Raw genomic sequence first — 20,222 nt, 5'->3', positions numbered from 1 at the left:
GAAGGGTTTTGAATCACGTATTTGAATCATGTCATTGCACTACACCCATGACACAACTTCATCCTGAGTCAGCAGTTACCTAAATTCAACAAGCATTTTTCCTTTTGCAAGAAAGTAAACTCACATTTAAAGCCAGATGTGCTGAGGATGAGGGAGACGTGAGACTGTCTATGTAGTTAGATTCTAATTGGGAACTCTGAGAGGACATAAAGGGCTGTCGTGGTAGTTGTTTTAAACAGCTGTGTCTCAGAGCAAATCATGAGTATTATGGCAGCTTTAGATGCTGGGTTGAACTGATTCTTTGCTGCTGTGTAGCTATAGGAAAAAGTCTGGTGAGCTAACACAAATGCATTCATTAAAAAATCAGAATTTTTTCAAGATCATGCCTTGTAATGAAGATCTCACACAGCAACTGCAAAATTCATACTCCATAGTAGACTACTGTACTATTGTTCCTTCTTTTAGAAGACTTTCTCTTTTGCCAGCTCATGCTGTGGTTTGCTTGTGTCATTAAATGCTAATTGATAATGAAGCCATGCCTTGCAAGTGTTTTCCATGTTTGGACTGGGTTTCAAGCCACAGGACAGTAAAAAACTGGATGTGGCACTTTCTAGTGTTGCTGTACTGGAAATATTTGTGTCAGACATTGTTAAGTGATTTAACTTACTTTAATATGCAGAAGTGAGCTCTATTTTCAACTGCTCTACTATTCATAAAATATTCCTTAACAATCAAGAATGCTGATCACCTGTTTTGTTGTTTTCCCATTATAAAGTAGATTTCTCATCAGAAATAATGTTACAGATTGGCGCAAATCAAATATACTTGATGTCTTACGTTCTTCTTGCTGCGTGCAAACTGAACACAGATGTGAACTGTAGGAAGGTGGCCAGTTTTTCTGTCAATTTGGCAGGCACTCTATGGAAAGCCTTACAGTAGCTGGCAGTTTTGGGGACTTTGAAAAGGTCAGCTATGCTTTTATTACATAAATGTGTATAGCATTAACCTTAATAAGATTTTTCTTTTTACTCCTCAACTACTGTTTTAATTTGGAGTGAAGAGAAAGTAGAGACTTCTTTGCTAGTATATTCCTTCCTTTTTTTTTTTCTTTTTTTTTTTAATGTATGCATCACTTTTATTAAGTTACAAATGATATATTACATTTTTATAAAACAAAAGCATATCTGATTTTCTGCAGTTTACTGAGAAGACATCAACAGAATTGAAATGTAAATTAGCACAAAAAATTGAGAAATATGCTGAGGGGTTTAATCATATTTGTATCACAATAAAACCAAGTAACGTGTATAGATTTGCAGTGTAGCAAAATGTTCTGCACAAATTCGATGCACACTAAGTCATCTGCATGGAGTTACATGTCTTCATGTCTTTAATAATTTTTTCAATTCAGTAATGGTAATAGTACAAATTTGGAGGTGGTACACTTTTCTTCAGGGAAGTTATTGGGGATAAAATGGATTGTGGTTGAATGTGCCAAGAGCTGTGTGCAGAAAGGATTGGTGTTTAAAATCAATAAACAGCACTTAGTTTAAACCACTAATGATCTACATACATGCTTCAGGAAAGTTTGTTATGTTATAGCAAGTTGTTGGAACAACTTGTGGATACGCCTGTGTGTACAGTAGACCACCGTCTTGTTATTTTTCTCTGTTTTTCAAAGTAAAGCATACACCAATATAAAAATGTTTAAATAACATTGAAACACATCTGTACAGAAAACAATACTTATGATATTTTTTCTTCTTTATAAATTATCCTGTTGAAAATTCTAGTAGTGGTTGAAATAACCATGAGAAAGGAGTAGTTACAGGCAAGTATCTAAAATATACCGATATAAAGGATGCATGTTTGCACTTTTGTTCTGAACACATATGCAACTGGTTAGATTGCACGGGGAACTATTGCCAGTGAAACATAAGCAATGCTTGAGATCTCAGACAAAATTTTAAAGTTTTTAATCTCAAGCCATCCATGAAATACTTTCTTTCACCAAAATAATAATGATAAAAAACAACCCGCAAAAACCAAACAAAAACCACAAACAAATAAAACCACAAACAAACAACAACAAAACAACAAAAAAACTCCCCTACTTAATTCTGTGCTTGAATCAGTTTTTTGACATTTCATGGCTATAATATCCGGCTACAATCATCATCAGCTCCAGGGCCCCTCAAGTGTGTGTGTGTGTTTATTTTTCTGTGGATGTGCGCAGATAAAATAACAAGGCTTACTGTTTGAAAGAGGTAGGCAGTAAGAAGTGAGAGGGATTGTTTGTCAAGATATGGAGCCTGTAAGTAATGAGATGAAAATGGAAAGAAAAAAAAAAAGAGAAGACTGAGTTCCAGAAAAAAAAAATCTCAGAAGTTTTAAACGATGGAGTTGAAGAACATTGGAACTGATGAATGCCACATAGTTCAGGCCATTTAGAACTCAACAGGCCTAAGTATTAGTAAAAAGTCTTCAGGAAACAGTCCAGTCATGGAGGACACATTCTGGTAATATAATTAACATCTCATGTGTTTCCAGCATCTTTGTTTCACAGTTTCCTGGAGCTTCTCTGTTTTGGGTTTTGCAATTGTAGGTCTTTTTTGGCTGCAGACACAGCAACTGATGCCTTCTGTCTTAAGACCAAGCTCATTTTTCTTCTTCACCTTGCTCTTCTGGTATTTTTTTTCCATTTTGATGGTAAGAGGCTCCAGAGTATTCTAAGCCTTCAAAGAAGGCTACTACTGTCACTACTATTGCATTTAGTACAAGGTAGAGCTTGATGGGGAGTCTGAGATTTCTTCTAGGAACATTAGCATTTGTATATTATTATTATGTATAGAGCTAGGATGAATTTCACAGCCATTATTCATAACAATAGAGATCTACCATTCCATTAACAGTCCCACTGAAACTACAGAGTTACTCATAGAAAAGTAGCAGATATAAAGCATAAATCTTTTTTCTTTTAAAAAATATAGTTAAAACATGGCATTTTGTTTTGTTGAACAAAATCTGGAACAATTGTGTTGTTGAAAAATTCTTTAATTAAGACTGATTTAAATTTAAACTCGAATTTGTACTTGGTTATTAAAATATATCTCATGACCTTTCTCATTTCTAAACCAAATGGATTTGAAGCCAATTATCTTGTGAGCCTCCACAGTTGCAGTTGCACATAACAGAACAATATGAGCTCCCTCGTGTGGTCGAAAGCCACTTCTCATTCACAAAACTGAATGAGAGTACCTTTAACAAAGTGGCTAAAATATTTGGCAAGGTTCTTATGTAATTCTTGGACTTTATTAAGGAATAACTTCCTGATGTCCCACAGTATTAGGGGAAGGAGAGGCTTAGAAGCATGTCAGAAAGAGGGACAGGACTTTCAACAATTCTCTCTATAATGCGGAAGCTTGTCTAATTACAGCATATTTAAAATCCTGTATAACGATGCCAGATATGTAAGTGGAGATCTTTAGTCTAACAGAACATGCTTCTTGGCCATTAACAAGATAAGAAGCATGTTTTCATTAAGATGGAAAGAGTATTTAAACAACTTCTGGGCTGACAGACACTGCAAAATAAGCTACTCATTGTAGGCACTTAATAAAGACTGAAAATTCTTAGAAAACTGTGGAGAAAAACAGTCTTCCCACGCAAAAATAATAGTCAGGAAGTGACAATTTCATCAGTAGTATTATTTTACAGGTTTGCAGCCCAGAGTTTGCTTATAGTTGTTGCTTGTTTACCAAGATTACTTTTGCTCCTATTAATGAATCAGATAGAAAGCAAGTATAGTGACACTGAAATTGGGGTTTATTTAGTCTGTACTTGATAATCTTCCTTGAGGAAGTTAATTTTGTGTAGTTCTTACCCTATGTTTACAAAACACTACAAAACTAGAAACTCTAGACTTACTTGAATTAAAATAGCATAGGAAGGCATGAACTCCTCTGTCAAATAGATACTTTGCTTTCTAGTCTGTGGTTTCTATTTTTAAATGGCTAAGTTTTTTATTTATTGAAAAATGTTTGTCAGCTGGAGGAGCAATTGCGAGACATGGTTCTGTTTTGTCTGGTGCAATGATTATAGATGCAATAGTTATAACGACATCTTAAATAGTTTAATTTGGATAGTCCTTTTAACAATTTTAGATCACAATGGGAAATACCATTCATCAGTTTTCGCATGATATTATCAAGTTATTGTAAAAGAGTTAAGAGATCACAATTCTGTATTTTGTGTGCTAACTTTAGTTTATTTGGGAATTAGTCAATGGAAAATCAAGTCTGAAGGTAAATCTGGAGCATCCACTCTTTTCCAACTCCTGAAACACAACTTTCCCGAAAGGAGTTGTACGTAGAGAACGTGACAATACACCTGCTCAATGTTGAATAAGAGAGAAACGACTGGAATTGTTCATTAATCTTTTGCCAAATGCCATTTTTTTTGGCAGAAAACAACAATTGCACAAGAACTAGGGATCTTAGAAAGAACTGAAGAATAATCGGAGTTGGGGAAGGGATTTGGAAGACTTCATCTAGAAAATTGAATTTATGCACTATTATAATTCAGTTGAAAGCATGATGGTATAATAACTTTGCTCTAGAACAGATTCTCTTGCAAGTGAACATGCATTTGATTATATTTAGGAACAATTCAAGCCATACTTTCAAAAGTTATTTGCTGGATTTTTGTTTTGGTGGGAAGACTTTTAACAGCACTGACTGCATGGAGATTAAACTAGCAGTAGCAAACATTTCTATTAAAAGAAGAAAACAAAACTTGGGAGTGTCTATTCATAGACACAAACCTGTTATCATCATCTGAGAATTAACCTTAAACAGGGAAAAAGATGGGGACAAATGAAAAGCTCTGCTTTCTGGAGCGCAAATAACTTGTCGAGCTGCAGAAGAGAACATTTTCACCATTTATCAGATTGTTCTATTCTTTGAAATGCTTAAACCTTTTGTCAATCACTTTTGAGCCCACTTGTTTAGTTTTCAAACATTCTCTAGCCTACCTGCAGGAGAAGAGCTTTAAGAAATGGTGATTTCCTTTAAAGCATAGTTTACTTCAAGAAGCATTGTCCAATCCGTATGTGATTATAAACTTTAGAGGAAAATAGGATGATAAAAGTTTAGGTGGAGAGATCCATTGATGAACATATTGATTTTTATGACTTCTTAATTAGAAAGTGATAACATTATGGCTTTCCTAGAAAAACAGTTTTGATACTATACAATTACTTTACTAATTTACACTTATTTTTTTTGCTTTTTTCCCCATTTGTTATTTTGCTTTCTTTCTTACACTATTCACTTCATTTGGTTGTTTTTGTCCTTTTTTTCCTTGCTCTTTCTTCCTTAACTACCACACCATATGAAGCCAGAGAAAACCTCACTAGCTCATAGCGTTGCTTAGCAATGTCATGCATCTCTTGTTGTCTGTTGTGAAGCCATGGTATCCTGGTCTTTCAACAAAGATTGCTACATCACTGCTTTGCTATAGGTGCAATTTTTTCCCTGAGATTTCTGATAAGAGATGATGTGTCTAGACAGCATACATAAGAGATTACCTTCTAACCATTGTAATATAATTAGACCAAGCCATACCAAAGCTCCCCAAGATTTCATGTTTAAAAGGTCAACAGCTTTTATTCCATATTTCAAAGATAAGCACCTTACATTGTGCTTAATATGTAGAGCTGTGCCTGAAAGTAAAGGAACTTCAAAAGATTTCTCCTTCTATTATATCATTCAAAATAGACATTTGATACTGTAATACGTCCATTTTAACTTCTGTGATTCATGGAGATAGAGATAAAAATAGGTCAGCTATGCCCCTTCTGGTACAGGATTATTCCCTGAAATATATTTTTAAAGTCCGAAGTAGATTTAACTATCTCAAGTGACGATTTACATTTATTAAACTGGTGGGCTGTTCGTTGGTGGTCTAATACATTATCATTTATTATTTGTATTATGGCAACAATTGGAGAGCTCAACTGAAATTACGATCCCACTGTGCAAGGTTTTCTATGAACATACAGCAAGAAGTAATTTTACCCCTGAAGGGTTTACAGTTTAAATAGATGAAACAAAGAATGAGAAAGTGGCTGTACCACTATCCCTGTTTTAGTAAAGCACAACTGGAGCAAGGAGAGATGAGCCACTTTGGGGCATGCTGATGTGATATGTATAGCAGACCTGGTAAGGGAGTCCAAAACTGCTGTGTTCTAGCCTTGTGCCTAGCCTAGAAACCTATCTTTGAATTGATTGAAGTCAGCTGACCTGGGAGGATTTGTCTAATAGATTTGTTTTTTCTCTAATCTGTTGCCTCTTCTGGGATTTATAAATTTCACCAGATTACTCTGAATTGTGCAATTCCCAATAGTAAATAGCCCTACTCATTGACTAGAACAGTCAAACATCTGAAGCAACTTATCAGATAACATACTTTTTCTATATCTCCCCGTATTTTTCACCAAACTGTACTTGTTTTTTCATTTTATTTTTTCCCTCTCTCTACCAGCGGCTCTTCTCTGAGTTCATTATATCTTTCTTTATCTTTCTAATTCCAAATTCCCAGAATTGAATGCAGTGTCACTGACAGTTCTGCCAAAGTTCTACAAAACAACTAACTTGGCTTTAGTGTTTCCAAGTAATCATTTTCTCACGTATTCTGTAACTGGAAATATTTCTCTTTGCAAATATTTCTCTGCCTTGTAAAGACCAGTAAGGCAAATCTAAGCTAAAATAATGCAGCATGATTCCAAACAGCTTAGTGTTATAAAACTAGCATGTCAAGTTTGCAGACTTTTAAAAACAAATCTATTTCCTCTGATTTTTTTGGCCAACATAGTTGAAAGCATCTATTCAGTACTACTGATGAGTCTTGTTTTGCTGATGTGTTTTGTTTGTTAGGCTTTTCTAGCAGGATGCTGATGCGTTCTGGGGCACGGTGATCTGTATCATCGCTTGTCTGACACTGGATTTTGAGACACACAAAAAGTTCCTCATTAAACACATCTGAGAATGTAATTTCAAAAACAAATAGGCAGTGTTATGCATGTTCTTTCTGTGGTAATTGATGGAGAAGTAAGGGTTTACCAACATCATGTTTATTATTCTATCTGGAAAAGCTGGACAAAAATTGAATTGGGAATATATACTGAGAACCCAGTTTGCGTGCTGAATTTCCTCAGACCCGACCTACAAAAAAGCTGAGCTGAGTGATGTCTGTTCAGGTTTGGCTCTTTTATTGTTATTTCTTGTTTTTTCCATGTTGTGCTTGATCCTCTCAGTTGACCACTGTGCGAAGCTGCTGAACATGCTTTTCATCAAGGAGTGATGGCCTGCATTTACAGACCTAATATGGTAGTGGCAATAAGGGACAGTTACTGTTACTGCCACCTGGGTGAGGGGAGTGGTCAAGGAATTAACTGTTTCTGAGGTTAATTCTCACTATGATTTAGTCCTCTCAGCTTGAGAGACATTTCATAAAACAGACTTTTCATTGGCAATTGTTGATTTTACTCAGAGAAATGCCATCAGTCAATGCAATATTTTTTTTTAAATAATATTAAAAAATAAACATTTTTTATATTATAGTGCAGAGGATTTAATGTATACTACCCAGCTCTTTTTATCTTCAAATCATCTACACTCCCTCTGCCCTTTCTTTCAAAGCATTCTGTAAACTCGTTTTTCACAGTTCCTAAGCTTTCAGAATAGAACCAAGGACTTACCATTATTAGATTTGATATACAAATTAAAATTGTCATGTTTTGCTTTTGTTGTATATACCAAATCTCAATAAACATAATTAATGTCTAGTAAATACAGTTTTCTGAATGTAAAAAAAAAGGGGGGGGGGGGAAATCATAATTATTTGGAAAAATAATCAAAAGATTTCCTTAGGATACTCCTAATAGAAACCTTTAACATCAAAATTTTGGAATGCAGGCTTTCAATTTCTAACTAGCTTTAGCAGTAACAAAAGAAACTATCAAGACATGGAACAGAACATCTCTTTTGACGTATTCCTGACCCTATTACATGTGCTTACTACGCACTATCCTTTTTTCCTCATTGATTGCTGAAAATACTTCCAGCATCCTCTCCCACAGTGTATTCTTTTGGAGGTGGCAATGCTGTGAAATAGAATCTATTCATGCCTTTTTTTTTTTTTTTTAAATAAATCTCTTCTCAATTTGGACCAACATATCTACCCCCTCTCACCCAACCAACAATGTATTTTCTGATTTAACAGTAGACAACAGGAGAGAAAATGGCAGCAGGTTTCAATATGTTAGTAGCAGAAAGAATGCTAACAGCTCACTATTTGGGGGAAAAATAGAAGCTAGTGTCTTCAGGCTTAGACATCTGCTTCATACAATTTGCCAAGAAATACCATAGCTGTGAGCTCTAGTAACATTAATTAACATAATATAGCTAGTATTGGAGAGAAGTGATTGTTTTAAAAGATTACAGAAAATAAATATTGTATGCATATCTCGTGTTCTCGTTATTCTCCTTCACAACTGCCACTTGTTATCATGTTTGATTTGCTCATCACTGGTGATGCTATCGTGATGCTATGCTGCATCCTCTTCATCTATAACAAACTACTGAAAGGCAATTAATGCTGTGAGGCACACTTACCAGCCACTAACGCAAACTTTTATTCTACAGCATGTTTGTTTGTTGTTCTGTCGGCTTTAGCCCAGACCATGATGCCCTCCAGCCAGCAGTCAATCAGTAACTAACACAACACAACCGTTGTACCAACTTTGCGAGTTAAGCAAGGAAGTGATTGGTTTTGACTGTATTTTAGTTCTTTATTCTCTTTACTCTGCCTGTGATAGAAGGCTTGCAATTTAGAATGGTCCTAGAACAGCTGCTGTGTGCAGAGCTCAGCCACTGAACAGGAAGAAGGTGCAGATTCAAAAATTAACGTACAAGATTTATTATGGGTTGGCTCTTATTCTTAGAGTGCCTGATTTTCCTGCTCTTCTCATTCCTGGAGTAGTATTTCAGATGCAAAACAAGTAAGAATGCTATAGGTGAGGTATGAACAGTAGAGTCTAGTTCATTGTAGTTTATTCTTGCCACATTATATTCCGTATCTTCCTCTTCCACCCCTTGTATGTGGGTTTATAATCTGTCTAGTTCAGACAGTCCATGTGTCTACCTTACATTGCTCCCCATAATCCTGTTTTATGGGTTAGTCAGATTTTAAGGGTTAGTTTAGAAATTTAATGTGGTGACTTACTTTGGTACTTTTTAGTTTCCTAAGCACATTGATAGTGCATAAAGATCATAATGATAAAATCAAATAGAATCTGCACGGAGGCCCTGAAAATTTTAAGAGCCTATGTTTATTGAAAACAATGGAAAACATGTTTTATTTCTTTTAATCTTGTATTTTATAGTCTAAATCTTAATCCTAATCTGAAAAAAAAAATGTAATCACAATAATTATTTTCAATAGCCAGGAAATACTGCAACAACAACAAAACCCTACTTGATAATCTCACTGGATAGTGGTTTTTTTTTTTCAAATATAGCGAGGTTGTTATATTGCTGTTTTATCTCACATAGAATGTGGGAAACTTCAAATATTGCAGCACATGGGTTAAACTCAGATCAAAGGGAGATATATTTTTTTTCAGCAGGGTTTCAAAATGTGTACGATCTGTCATACATATGTCACAGTTTTCACCATGTAAAAATGTTAAATTTGACAGCAGTATTAGAAAAGCACTCTGTTTATATAAGGACATATTTTTATTTATATAAAAGCTAGACCGCTAGTTTTAAGCTGATTAAACACTTTTATGGAGTCTACCTTCCTGTGTAGACCTACTCAAGGTTACAGTTTTGTGCTACAGCTGAGCTAATGTAAAACTGTGCTGTTATCAAAACGGTGAGTGGGCTCACCTGGCTGCTGCTTGGTCAGGTGGAAGGAAAACAAGAGAAGTGCACAGGGAGAATTGGGCTGGAGAAGGATGTCATTCCTTAAACACAGTGAGCTTTGGATAAGTCGAATTTTAACGTTCTTATTCTGATGTGGGGGTGCTGGTTTCATTCTGCTTGTTAATCAGAAACCTTCCTGTGTGGCACAGGAAAAACAATCCCTGGTCAGAATTATAGTTTTTATCTGATTTTGTGCTTCTGTTGGTCAGAATAGCAAGTCTTCTTCAGTAGTTTAAGGTCTAATATTGCTTACAACTTGTTACTAACAGGGCTAAAGAATTAGTACAAGGTATTGGCAGAGGTGGTAATAGTTTCTTGTAACCACCAAAATGAGAGAGAAAGAATGGGCCTAAGACTAGTGGGTTTGGAAGTGACGCAGTGTTGGCCATGCTACAGTTTTTCTGTGTTGACGCAGACAAATATGCTGTATTTTTCTCCATTTCTGTATTACTGATGATTTTGTGAAACATCACATAATAGGACCCTCATCAAACTAAAGAGAAAGTTGTCTAGGTTGTTTTTCTGAATGATTAGAAAGACAAGCTAAGCATTTTATTTCCAAACGTGCCTGTAAAAGGAGTATTTGTGTATCTATATCTTTTACCACAAATAGTGATGATATGTGAAATGCATTGGAAAAATAAACCATAGGGCATGTAAGCTATATTAATGGATTTGAATGAAAGAAGAACGTCTCCTGTGAGTCCCATTACCTGCCCTCCCCTACCAAAAAAAAAAAAAAAACAAAAAAAAAACTGTAAAAAGCTGTAGTTCATTTTGTACGTAGTGGTTCTGGTGGAAATAGAAAAATAGCAGCCATGATGTCTTCTTGAGGTCTTACAGGTCATGTTATAAATCATTAGATGGAATTTGCCATTCTCACTAATATAATTAAGTTGCATTTGGACATCTTATTACATGAAGACGTGCAACTGAGTGGGATTTGTCGGGAGTCTTTGCAGTTAGTTCACACAAAGACGTTCTTTCTCTTTTGGCCCATCATCAGGTCTGAGTATAGTGTCAGACATCTGATTAACAGAAAATCATAGGCTTGCTGAATCATTTGATATTTCTTGGAGAATAAAGGGGACTATAAAGTAGAATATGAATTATTCATATACAGAACTATCCAAAGTCATTTTCTGATGATGTGATTCCCCCCCCCCTTTCAGAACTGAACTTTTCTTTTAAAAGCCAATGTGATAAAAGTGCATTTCTGTAGTGCAGCAACGTCTTCCTTTTCAAATGTTTATCTTATAAAGTAAAAGTGTCACAAATGTTGAAAATAGGCAGAAGAGAGACAAAAATAAATTGGAGTTTCTTTACCACGGAGAACTGTGGGGTGTGAAAATAAACTGACTTGTTATTTCAGGAGATTTAGTCATGACAGCAGAAAACTATACTTTCAGTGGAGGGTACAGCTAATTTTTAAGAGCATCACCCTGTCACAAAATGTAAACTGAGAACTTGGCACGGTATTTCCTTCCGCAGAGTGCTGGGGAGGAGATGAAAAATAGAATCCTCCCCAGTCTGCTTCATTGCCACGACTACGTTTAATGGGCTGTGCTGGGGTGCGAAGAAATACGGTCTGGAAAATTTTGCTCTAGTGGTTTAACATGTTGTAGTCCCGAGTGTGTTTTCTGCTGACTGTCTCATCTCTAGGTTACCATCTCCATTTCAGTGTTAGCAGACAGAAAAGCTTAAGCAGATCAAGTCTGTTACTACCCTTACACTTCCTACTTCCCAGCCTCTCCCTGATTTTTGGGTTGATACAGCCTCGTTCCAACCCTTTTTACTGTTATGATGTGAGGTGCTTATGCACAATAGAGGCTTGAGCCTCCTGAACCTGGTTCCTGGCAACCAGCAGAAATTATCTCTGGAGAAAAATTATAATCTTATTTTGTGATACCAAGTGTGATGGAATAGGTTTTTCTGATGAATTAGCTGAGCAGTCTGGGAATACCAGAGGGTGATGGAATGAATCTGCTTCTTCACTTCTGTTTAAGAGGGCTGTAGGCAGAAAAAGGTGCCATCTTGACTTTTGGAATGGCGCAACATCAGGTGAGGATTACTGGTGAAAAACTGGTACCTGGATAAAAGCAGCAGAAGGAACACGTGTATGGGGAGAAGTTGATTTGGGACAACTACCCTTGAAGCTGTCAGGAAGATGATACGTAAAAGCCCTGTGAGTGGGTCACACTCCTGCACCTGTGACCTGTTGCTTGTACGTGCTGAACTGGTTTGGTAGCTCGTGTTCTCTGAAACATGGGATCTGAGTCCTTCGTTTCTCTCATCCTCCATAAAATAATTGTTTCTTACTGATGCTTTCTGTGCACTCAAATGTTATACCAATTTGCCGTGTAGATTCTAATTGTACTCATTCCATTCTCTTACAAATTCCATTCTCATAATATTCTTGCAGTTAACTTAGTATAAACATACTTTTTGTAGTACAGACTATTCCCACGTGGAAAGGAGAAAAGGCACCGTGGGCAATGTAAGCAACCATTAAAGCAATACCGCAGTATCTGCACTGGGGCAGTACTATGTTGTGCCTGTCTCATTCAGGGATGTAATGCCTTAACCTAACAGTTATAAGAAAAATGATGACTAACTCCTGGAATCCAATTTAAAAAAATCAGCAACAGTATAACACTTAAGTGAGTGATAATAGAGACTTGGAAGGGGCTTGAGTGAAAGGCATTGCGCTGGCAGTGCCTGCAGCGCTTCCTACTGAAGTGGTAGTACAAAAAGCATGTGAGAAGGCATCACAGCACCCTGTAAAAAGTAATTGGAAACAGGTGTGTAAGTACAAGAAAAATGTTTAGGTTGGCTTGTGGTTCATTTGTTTCTAATAGTAACAAAAGATTTCTCTAGTAACTTTCCTGAAACTGGATTCTCATATAAAACTTAGGAGTTTTATATATACGTATGCATTTCATTTTGCATTATTAGTCAGAAGCCTCTGGAAAGAGTTAGAAAACATAAAACAACTTTTGCCGTGATCAGGGGAATTTTTAACCCTTTGGGGAAAACAGCACAATACAGAAAGACAAGTCCTGCTTTCAGGGGGAGAAAAGATAAACAAGAGAGCAGAAGGTACTCAAGTTTTTGTTGTTGTGTGTGGGTTTTTTGTTTTGTTTGTTGGTTTTTTTTTTTGTTTGTTTGTTTGTTTTTTCAATTTGGTCTATTGATAAAAAGCTCAAAGGCTGCTTGGCAGTGACCTCAGTCCTTTTCATATGACCAGGGGAATGCAGGCTGGAAGCTAAAGCTTGCGTTTAGTCAGTGATCTGTGAATAACCCGCAGTCCCTTAATGACGTGAGAGGAGCCTCCAAAGGGAGACAGTGAGTCAGAGAGAAGGAGGCACAGAGATTGCTTGAACAGCCATTAGCACGTCATTGGTAATCCCAGCGCCACCTTTCACATCCCTGGCATTTGTCTCAATGCACTCTACTGAAGGCTGGTACTATGTTTTATTTAAGGCTTTCTCACTGCTTTCTGGAGATGTGTGTGTTACTGTAGCCTGACTGATTGGTTGTCTGTTATGTTTACTAACACTCTGAGATCCTGCAAGAGAGGGGAATCTGTGGAATTTCTTCCACAGCTGAATACCCCTGGAATGAATCTGTGTTTTATCAGACACAAGGAACTGAACCGGTTTCAAAATAATATGTAAAGGAAAGCAAGTCTTTTATAGAACATTTAAGTTGCCCCACTCCAGAACAGAAAGTTACCTTGATGTAGTATGACCTAGCATTTCTTCTGCCTTTTTGTTGTCATCTAGAAAGAGTCTTGTGATAATATGTATGTATATAATGATGAGGAATGCTAATCTTGTATGCTTTGCATCTCTGTTGAGCACTTGTGTTCATCTAAATAGCTGCGTAGAAGCTGGACAAAAGAAAGATCAAGACAAAAGCTTTTTGGAGGAATAAAGACACTGTAGGCATAATGCTGCTGCTTCTTTCAGAAGAAATGTATTATTTGGGAGTAAAAAGTGACAAAGCAAGGAAAGTTGCCACAGTCCGAGCAGAGGTAAGGGGGCTCTTTCTAGAGGTGAAGTTTATGATGTGGTTTTGTGACTGTTTAAGGTCAATCAGAGCTGTGGCTCACACAATCCTCTCCTCTCGCCAACCCTCCATCCCTCTTCTGTGCTTCTGACGATGTTCTAACTTGATTCCACTTTCCATTTAGTCACTGCTTCAGTGGTTGACCCTTAGGAAGTACTCTTCTTAGTTACTCGGTTTCTTCTTTTGTCAAATGCCACGTTAGTAATCACAAAGATAGCATGACTATCATGCACCTGAATCTTAAAATAATAAAGCTATTTTCACCTCTTAGATTTTTACAGTTTCAAAAGTCCCTCTGCACTCTTTAGTTTTCTTTTGCAGACAAAAACAAACAAACAAACAAAAAAAAAAACATAGTAACACCCGTCGTATTTCAACCGAATGCTTTGGTTGTAGTCTTTTTAAATTTTTATATGACTCCTCTGCTGTAGTGTCACTGAGGAGATGCTTGCTGCCCTTAGTGGAGTTTTCCTTGAACTACATTTCCTATGATCCTTGGCAGGTGATAGTTCTCATCATACGCTGCTCTTCTAGTGTTTGAGAGTGGCTATGTTGTGTAAAAGGAGAGAACATCTGAGCTGGGAAGCATAAGGCACCGTAGTAACATTAGCAAATAAAATATTCAAATTTATGCGACAAAATCTGAGGTTTTAGTAGGAAGACATTCCATTTTCTAGCCACTCTACTTTCTCCACAGAAGATAAATATAACTATGATACTTTCTCTAAGAGAAACAACTGAGCATTTCCTCCCCAAAGGGAGCGAATACCAGAATTTCTGCTAATAAAAGCTGCAGAAGTTTGGAAAAAGTATGGAAGCCTTCATAAGGGATAACATTAAGCATGTCTGCTCTCTCCCTAAGGGACTATTCTGACAGTTGGATATCAACTTACGAGTTTCCTTTCTACTGTTTCAGTATTCAGAATATTAGCTGAGGAGACGATGATGTAGAAACAACTGTAGCAGCTATATGCTACCAAAGGATTCCTCTGTGCTGAACAACAGAGTAGCTTTAGCGATAACACTGGTCGTACAACACTAGAAAAAGTATCTTGCTTGTTATATTAAAGAGGCACCTCTTCCTGCAAGTATTATCACTTTTGCATGACACACATTCTTCCTCTTGTAGTTGAAAGAGATTCTAAAAATCTTATTTTTTTTCTTTTTATCATGAGTCAAAATTGCTAATTTAATGTTTATGAAGAACTTGGATTATCCAGCGTGTGCTAAACATAGCTACTGAACATTTGCCACATGTCAGAACTTTGCAAATGTTGTTTGTGGAATTATTTATATTGACTACATTGGAAACATGGGTGATTAGCAATGATTACCACAGTAGTTAGTGAAGACTTACAGATGGAACTCCCACTATCCTTTATGGACAGAATTTCTTGATATGTATAAGCTTAAGTTTGGCATTCAGTGAGTCTTTTAAAGGATGGCAACCAAGAAAAGCAAAAGTGGGCATAATGTGGCGTTCAGAACAGCAGGTATAAATATGGCCTGATAAAGAAATGAGAAAGTCTGTAAATTTATTGTCACTTGGTACGCGTGGGCTTCCATTAACTTCGAGTGACTTATTCTTGACTATGAGTGTAGCACCTTTGTTTTTTGCAAAGTCAAGTGGCGATCATGGTTCTCTCCCTGTGTTGGGAGAATTAATTAGTTAATGTTAACATTTGGCTGTTGAAAAACCTCAAGGATGATGTATGTTCTTAAAGTAGTTCTGGTACACTGAATTCTACAACATTTTGTAGTACCTCTGGGCAAAGTGCTGCTATACGACACAACGTTTCTGGTCATCTGCTGTGATTGTAGAATGTTCTGGGATGTACAAGAACTTTGTGGTGCCAAGAGAAGGTACAAAATGTTACAACAGAAAATAGGCTGTTTTGCACTGTGGCAAAATTAAGTATCTCCCTTTAACAGAATCTCTTCCTTGGTTTTGTCTTCAGCTATAATTTGTGAAACCTGCCTTTTCTGCCTTTTACCATTATAGCTATTGAAATGCGGGTTCACTTGTTTAAACAATTATTTTTCCTTTGCCTAAAACTGAGCGAACATTCTTGCCTAAAAATGAACTGTCATTATGTACTATTTTATATTGCAATGCCTCCTTTGTGCAGAGAAACGACGACTTTTAATTTTTAAGAGAGGTCTTGATCCTTCGATATAGTAAAGAAATACATTTCAAACAAATGTCCATGTTAACTAAATCCTGCTTCTAGCCTACTGAGGATAATGCAACTGAATATCAATTGCACTTAATTAATTAGTTTAACTTTACAGCAGTTTACAAATAATCCCCATGAGTTTTGTTGCTGCCTATTTGCTTGTCTGTACTTATTATTATGCTCACTGAAAAGCATAAACATAATTAAAATGCTTTCCTAAACTTTTTTTTGCCTCCTACATTGGAATGTGTACTTTGTTTTCATGCCACTTTGTAAGACAATCTGTATTAAGATTCAGGCTCAGATCTTCGGGGGGAAAAACAAAAAACAAAAAGAAAAAAAAGCACCCCGCGACATTGTTTTCATCAGGTTTGGTATCCTGTAGACCTATACTTGGACCCCTACAAATGGAAGCTAATTAGTAGAGCTCTAAGGAGAAGGAGGGAAGAGGATTAAAATAAGGACCTGAACGGATATTTTTTTTCTTCTTTTACTGGAGATAGTTATAGTATTACTATACGCGTTACTATCACATTACATTTTTGCTTGCTTTCTTGGTAATTTCCAATACCTAGAAGCTTAACACCTAAAAATTGCAAACAAAAACTTTATTAGAGGCTCTCTGGTTGGTAACCAGCTTTTGGTGAGTAATACGAGAACGCAGCTAATAAGTGGTGGTTTTGAAAATCTAGGTATATAATGTTCAGTTGAACAGTGCTGCTGACTCTTCAGGGGTGGAAAGAGACTGGCTCCAGCCTTGTTCTCAGAAAACATCTAGGTGTTTTCAAGTTACTAGGTATAGTGTATCAAAAGTTTCTGTAAACTTCTCTTTGTAAGACAAAATAGATCTTTTAAGGAGTCGTTCCTGCCTAGAATATGCTGCATGTCATGTCATAAACTGCCAAAAGGACTGCTGCAAGTGAATGACCCCAAGAGGAAGAAGTTCCCTGCTGCCTTCTGCCAAACACCAAAAAGTGTTTTATGCCACTTTGCAAGTATACATAAATGTTATATTATTGGAAAATTTCAGTCCACAGCTTGAATTTTGAACCTCCAGAAATTTTCTGGGTACTCCATAGGTAGTGCAGGGATCCAGAAGAGATGTTCCAGACTTGAGTGAGCGTGAACTCTTGTGGCCTTTTTTTTTTTTTTTAAATTGGTTGGAAACACGAATGCTAAGGTACTAACAGGCCAACTCCTGTGCTTACCCCTGCCATCAGAGTGGTTCCAAAGAGTGTTTATCAATATGGTGATAGGCACTTCATATATATAAATATATATATGTATTAAATATATATATATTATGTATTTTGTATATTTATGTGTTCATCTGACAGTCAATCAGGCAAGTAGCAACTGATGTTCCATCAATCATGGAGTGTCGAAGTCCCTACAAACAGCACAATTTTGTATCAAGTAAATCCACATTACACAGCCATATTGTAGCCCACATGTATTTGCAAACTTTTCTGAGAGACTTTCATGTCTAACTTGCACTGAGAATTTGATGAACTTTTCATGTGTGTAGCTATTACCCGCATGAACTATGAACATCTTTTAAATTCATAAGGATTGGGAGTACTTGCTTCCTTAAGTTGAAGGAGGGGAGTAGCTTCTAAACCTTGATGCATTAGACCCTGATTCAACTCACTAGAGAGAAGGAATTGACTGACCATGGATATAAACTGCTATGTATAACTTGACCAATTTAAAATAATGGAGCAAAAAGATATTTTGTTAACAAGCACTTGAAAAAGTAAATACCAAAACAGGGCAAATTTTATTTTAGAATGATTGGAATAGTGTAACAGGATGAAATGAAGCAACAAAAATCAGCTTGAATCCTGAAATATTCTTTATAGTGAAATCAAGTACTATGCAATTGAAGAGCCTCACAATAAAAGCAGGAGAAAACTGAATATTTGCATCATGAGAAAATCATTCTATGATAGGTTTGGAAAATACCTGCACTGTACTAGGAATGGATAGATGGCATAGTAACACTAGGAATTCCTAACCATGGTTTCATTTAGGCTCTGATACAGAGCATGTCAAATGCAAGTAATCAGGAGAGTGTCTTTCCACACCAGAATATAATTGCTCTTAGAAATACAATAAAACATCATTGTGTTCATTTCTTCCTAAGATCTACTGGTAATTCAAAATTAAGGATTTAATTATTGGGATAACAAAAATATTTTTGCCTACATAAATATAACTGACTTTTATAGTTTGTGGTATATTTTTTCATAACTAGATGAATTATTAAGACACACGTATATATGTAAATGTATCACATAATAAGGTGTAAAAAAAAATAGCATCACAGTGACTCTAAACTGCATTGTAACTCTTGCAAAAAATGTTATCTTTGCAGAAGGATTTTATCATGCTCATAAATATATATAGCTGTGAGTATGTCGAAAGCAGCTAGCACAGGATTGCTTGGCTGAGTGGGAGGTGATGCAGGACTGTGCTATTAGTGAGCAGGAGGTGGGAGGTGACTGGGGCTGATGGGCAGGTGGGATACAGTATTTATATACATATGTTTACAGGTATTTTTAGATGAGATATAAATATGCAAATGTTAACTCAATGAGATAACTTGACTCAAGGGTTGATAGAATGATGTAATAACTCAGTGAGGTAGCATAGTGAAGTGGCCTGGGGATGGCAACTGTGAGACAAGAACACATGGTATTTAAACCTGATTTATAACCTGTAGTATTTCTCAATATTTCCCCTATCCTGTGTTCTATTCTAGTTTTGGCTGGACATATTTATTCAGATGGACGGTGTATATATATATGTATATATATATTTCATATATACTTGTAACTTAATGTGGTACAGTCAAGAAAAAATGATGACATCTGTAGTGACTAGTGGTTGTAGGGAGGTGGGCAGTAGCAGTGGAGGAAGAAAAACTGTGTAAGTATTAAATGTTTGGTGGTTTTTTTGTTGTTGTTTTTTTGCCTTATCATAGTTTTTTTCTTTTTTTCTTGGTCAAGTTGATGTTATACTCATTACTTTCTGTTATTGGGTATACTCCAGTCTTCAGGGAGTCTGTCTTCTGTTAATGAAACTAGACCTCTGAATCCTTTCATCATAAGATATTCTTTCTTTTTAGGACATGCACAGACTTTTCCCCAAGCCGGACTATCCAAATGCTGTCAATCTCTCCAAATTATTTGGTTGTTTCTTAGTTGTGGTGCAGCTTCAATAGGCCAGATGATGTTTCCTATTACACACAATGAACAGTAATTTGAACAGCTAGTTTCCCTTCCCTGTCTGGCCTCCCTATTACCTATTCCCCTCTTCTCAGCTTCTGTCCATGCTACAACTACTGTTGGATCCTCCCACAGACTCTGTTTAGGCTGGATGTGCCTAACTGGCTCTTTAGCATCCACCCTGACACTGCTTTCTTGCCGGTCCCTATTTCAGCTGCTTAGGAACCCTTCCAGTGAAAAGTAGCTAACAAACTGACCAGTCTCACCAACTTTCCCTTTTCTTCAACGTCAGTGTGTTAACCAACAATCGGGATGAATGTATGGCGCATATCTGTGTTTTTTCATATATGCGCAATTGTAATTGCGACTGTGCCTGGAATTTTGGGGAGGGCTTATCCTGCTCTGTGTTTAACTGGAAAAACAGATGTCCCTGGTAGGACTCAGACATGAAGTAGATATGAGGGAGAGAGATGCACCAAAACTCAACTAAATCAAAGGGCACAGAGCTATTACTGGCATGAAGATAAACTGTGTACATTTGTGACAAAGGCTGTGTGATGGCCTCTGTCTGTGTGTAATTCTAAATGCCTACCAAACTGAGACACATGGTGATCCTGAAGACATGGTAAATGAAATGGAAGAATGTTCAGACATTTAATCTCAGTTTAGGCTGCCGAACTAGGGTAAAAGTCCAGTTGATATGCATCTAATGCTATCATATATGCAACATTTAGTAACTGTTGATTTATCATAGG

General features: G+C 36.6%; 1 protein-coding gene and 1 long non-coding RNA gene across 2 annotated transcripts in view; one reads left to right on the top strand and one right to left on the bottom strand.

The window, feature by feature from the left end:
• The window catches only part of LOC310900663 (uncharacterized protein), a 252,722-nt gene that overhangs the window by 17,766 nt on the left and 214,734 nt on the right, over positions 1-20,222 (top strand). The window lies entirely within an intron of this gene.
• LOC310900669 overlaps positions 1-20,222 on the bottom strand; it is a 62,338-nt gene that overhangs the window by 27,891 nt on the left and 14,225 nt on the right. The window lies entirely within an intron of this gene.

The sequence above is a fragment of the Anser anser genome, assembly GCF_964211835.1.
Source record: "Anser anser genome assembly, chromosome: 5".
NCBI classification, from domain to species: Eukaryota; Metazoa; Chordata; class Aves; order Anseriformes; family Anatidae; genus Anser; species Anser anser.
The sequence above is the reverse complement of the archived record's forward strand: the minus strand, read 5'-3'. Positions and strand labels throughout refer to the sequence as shown.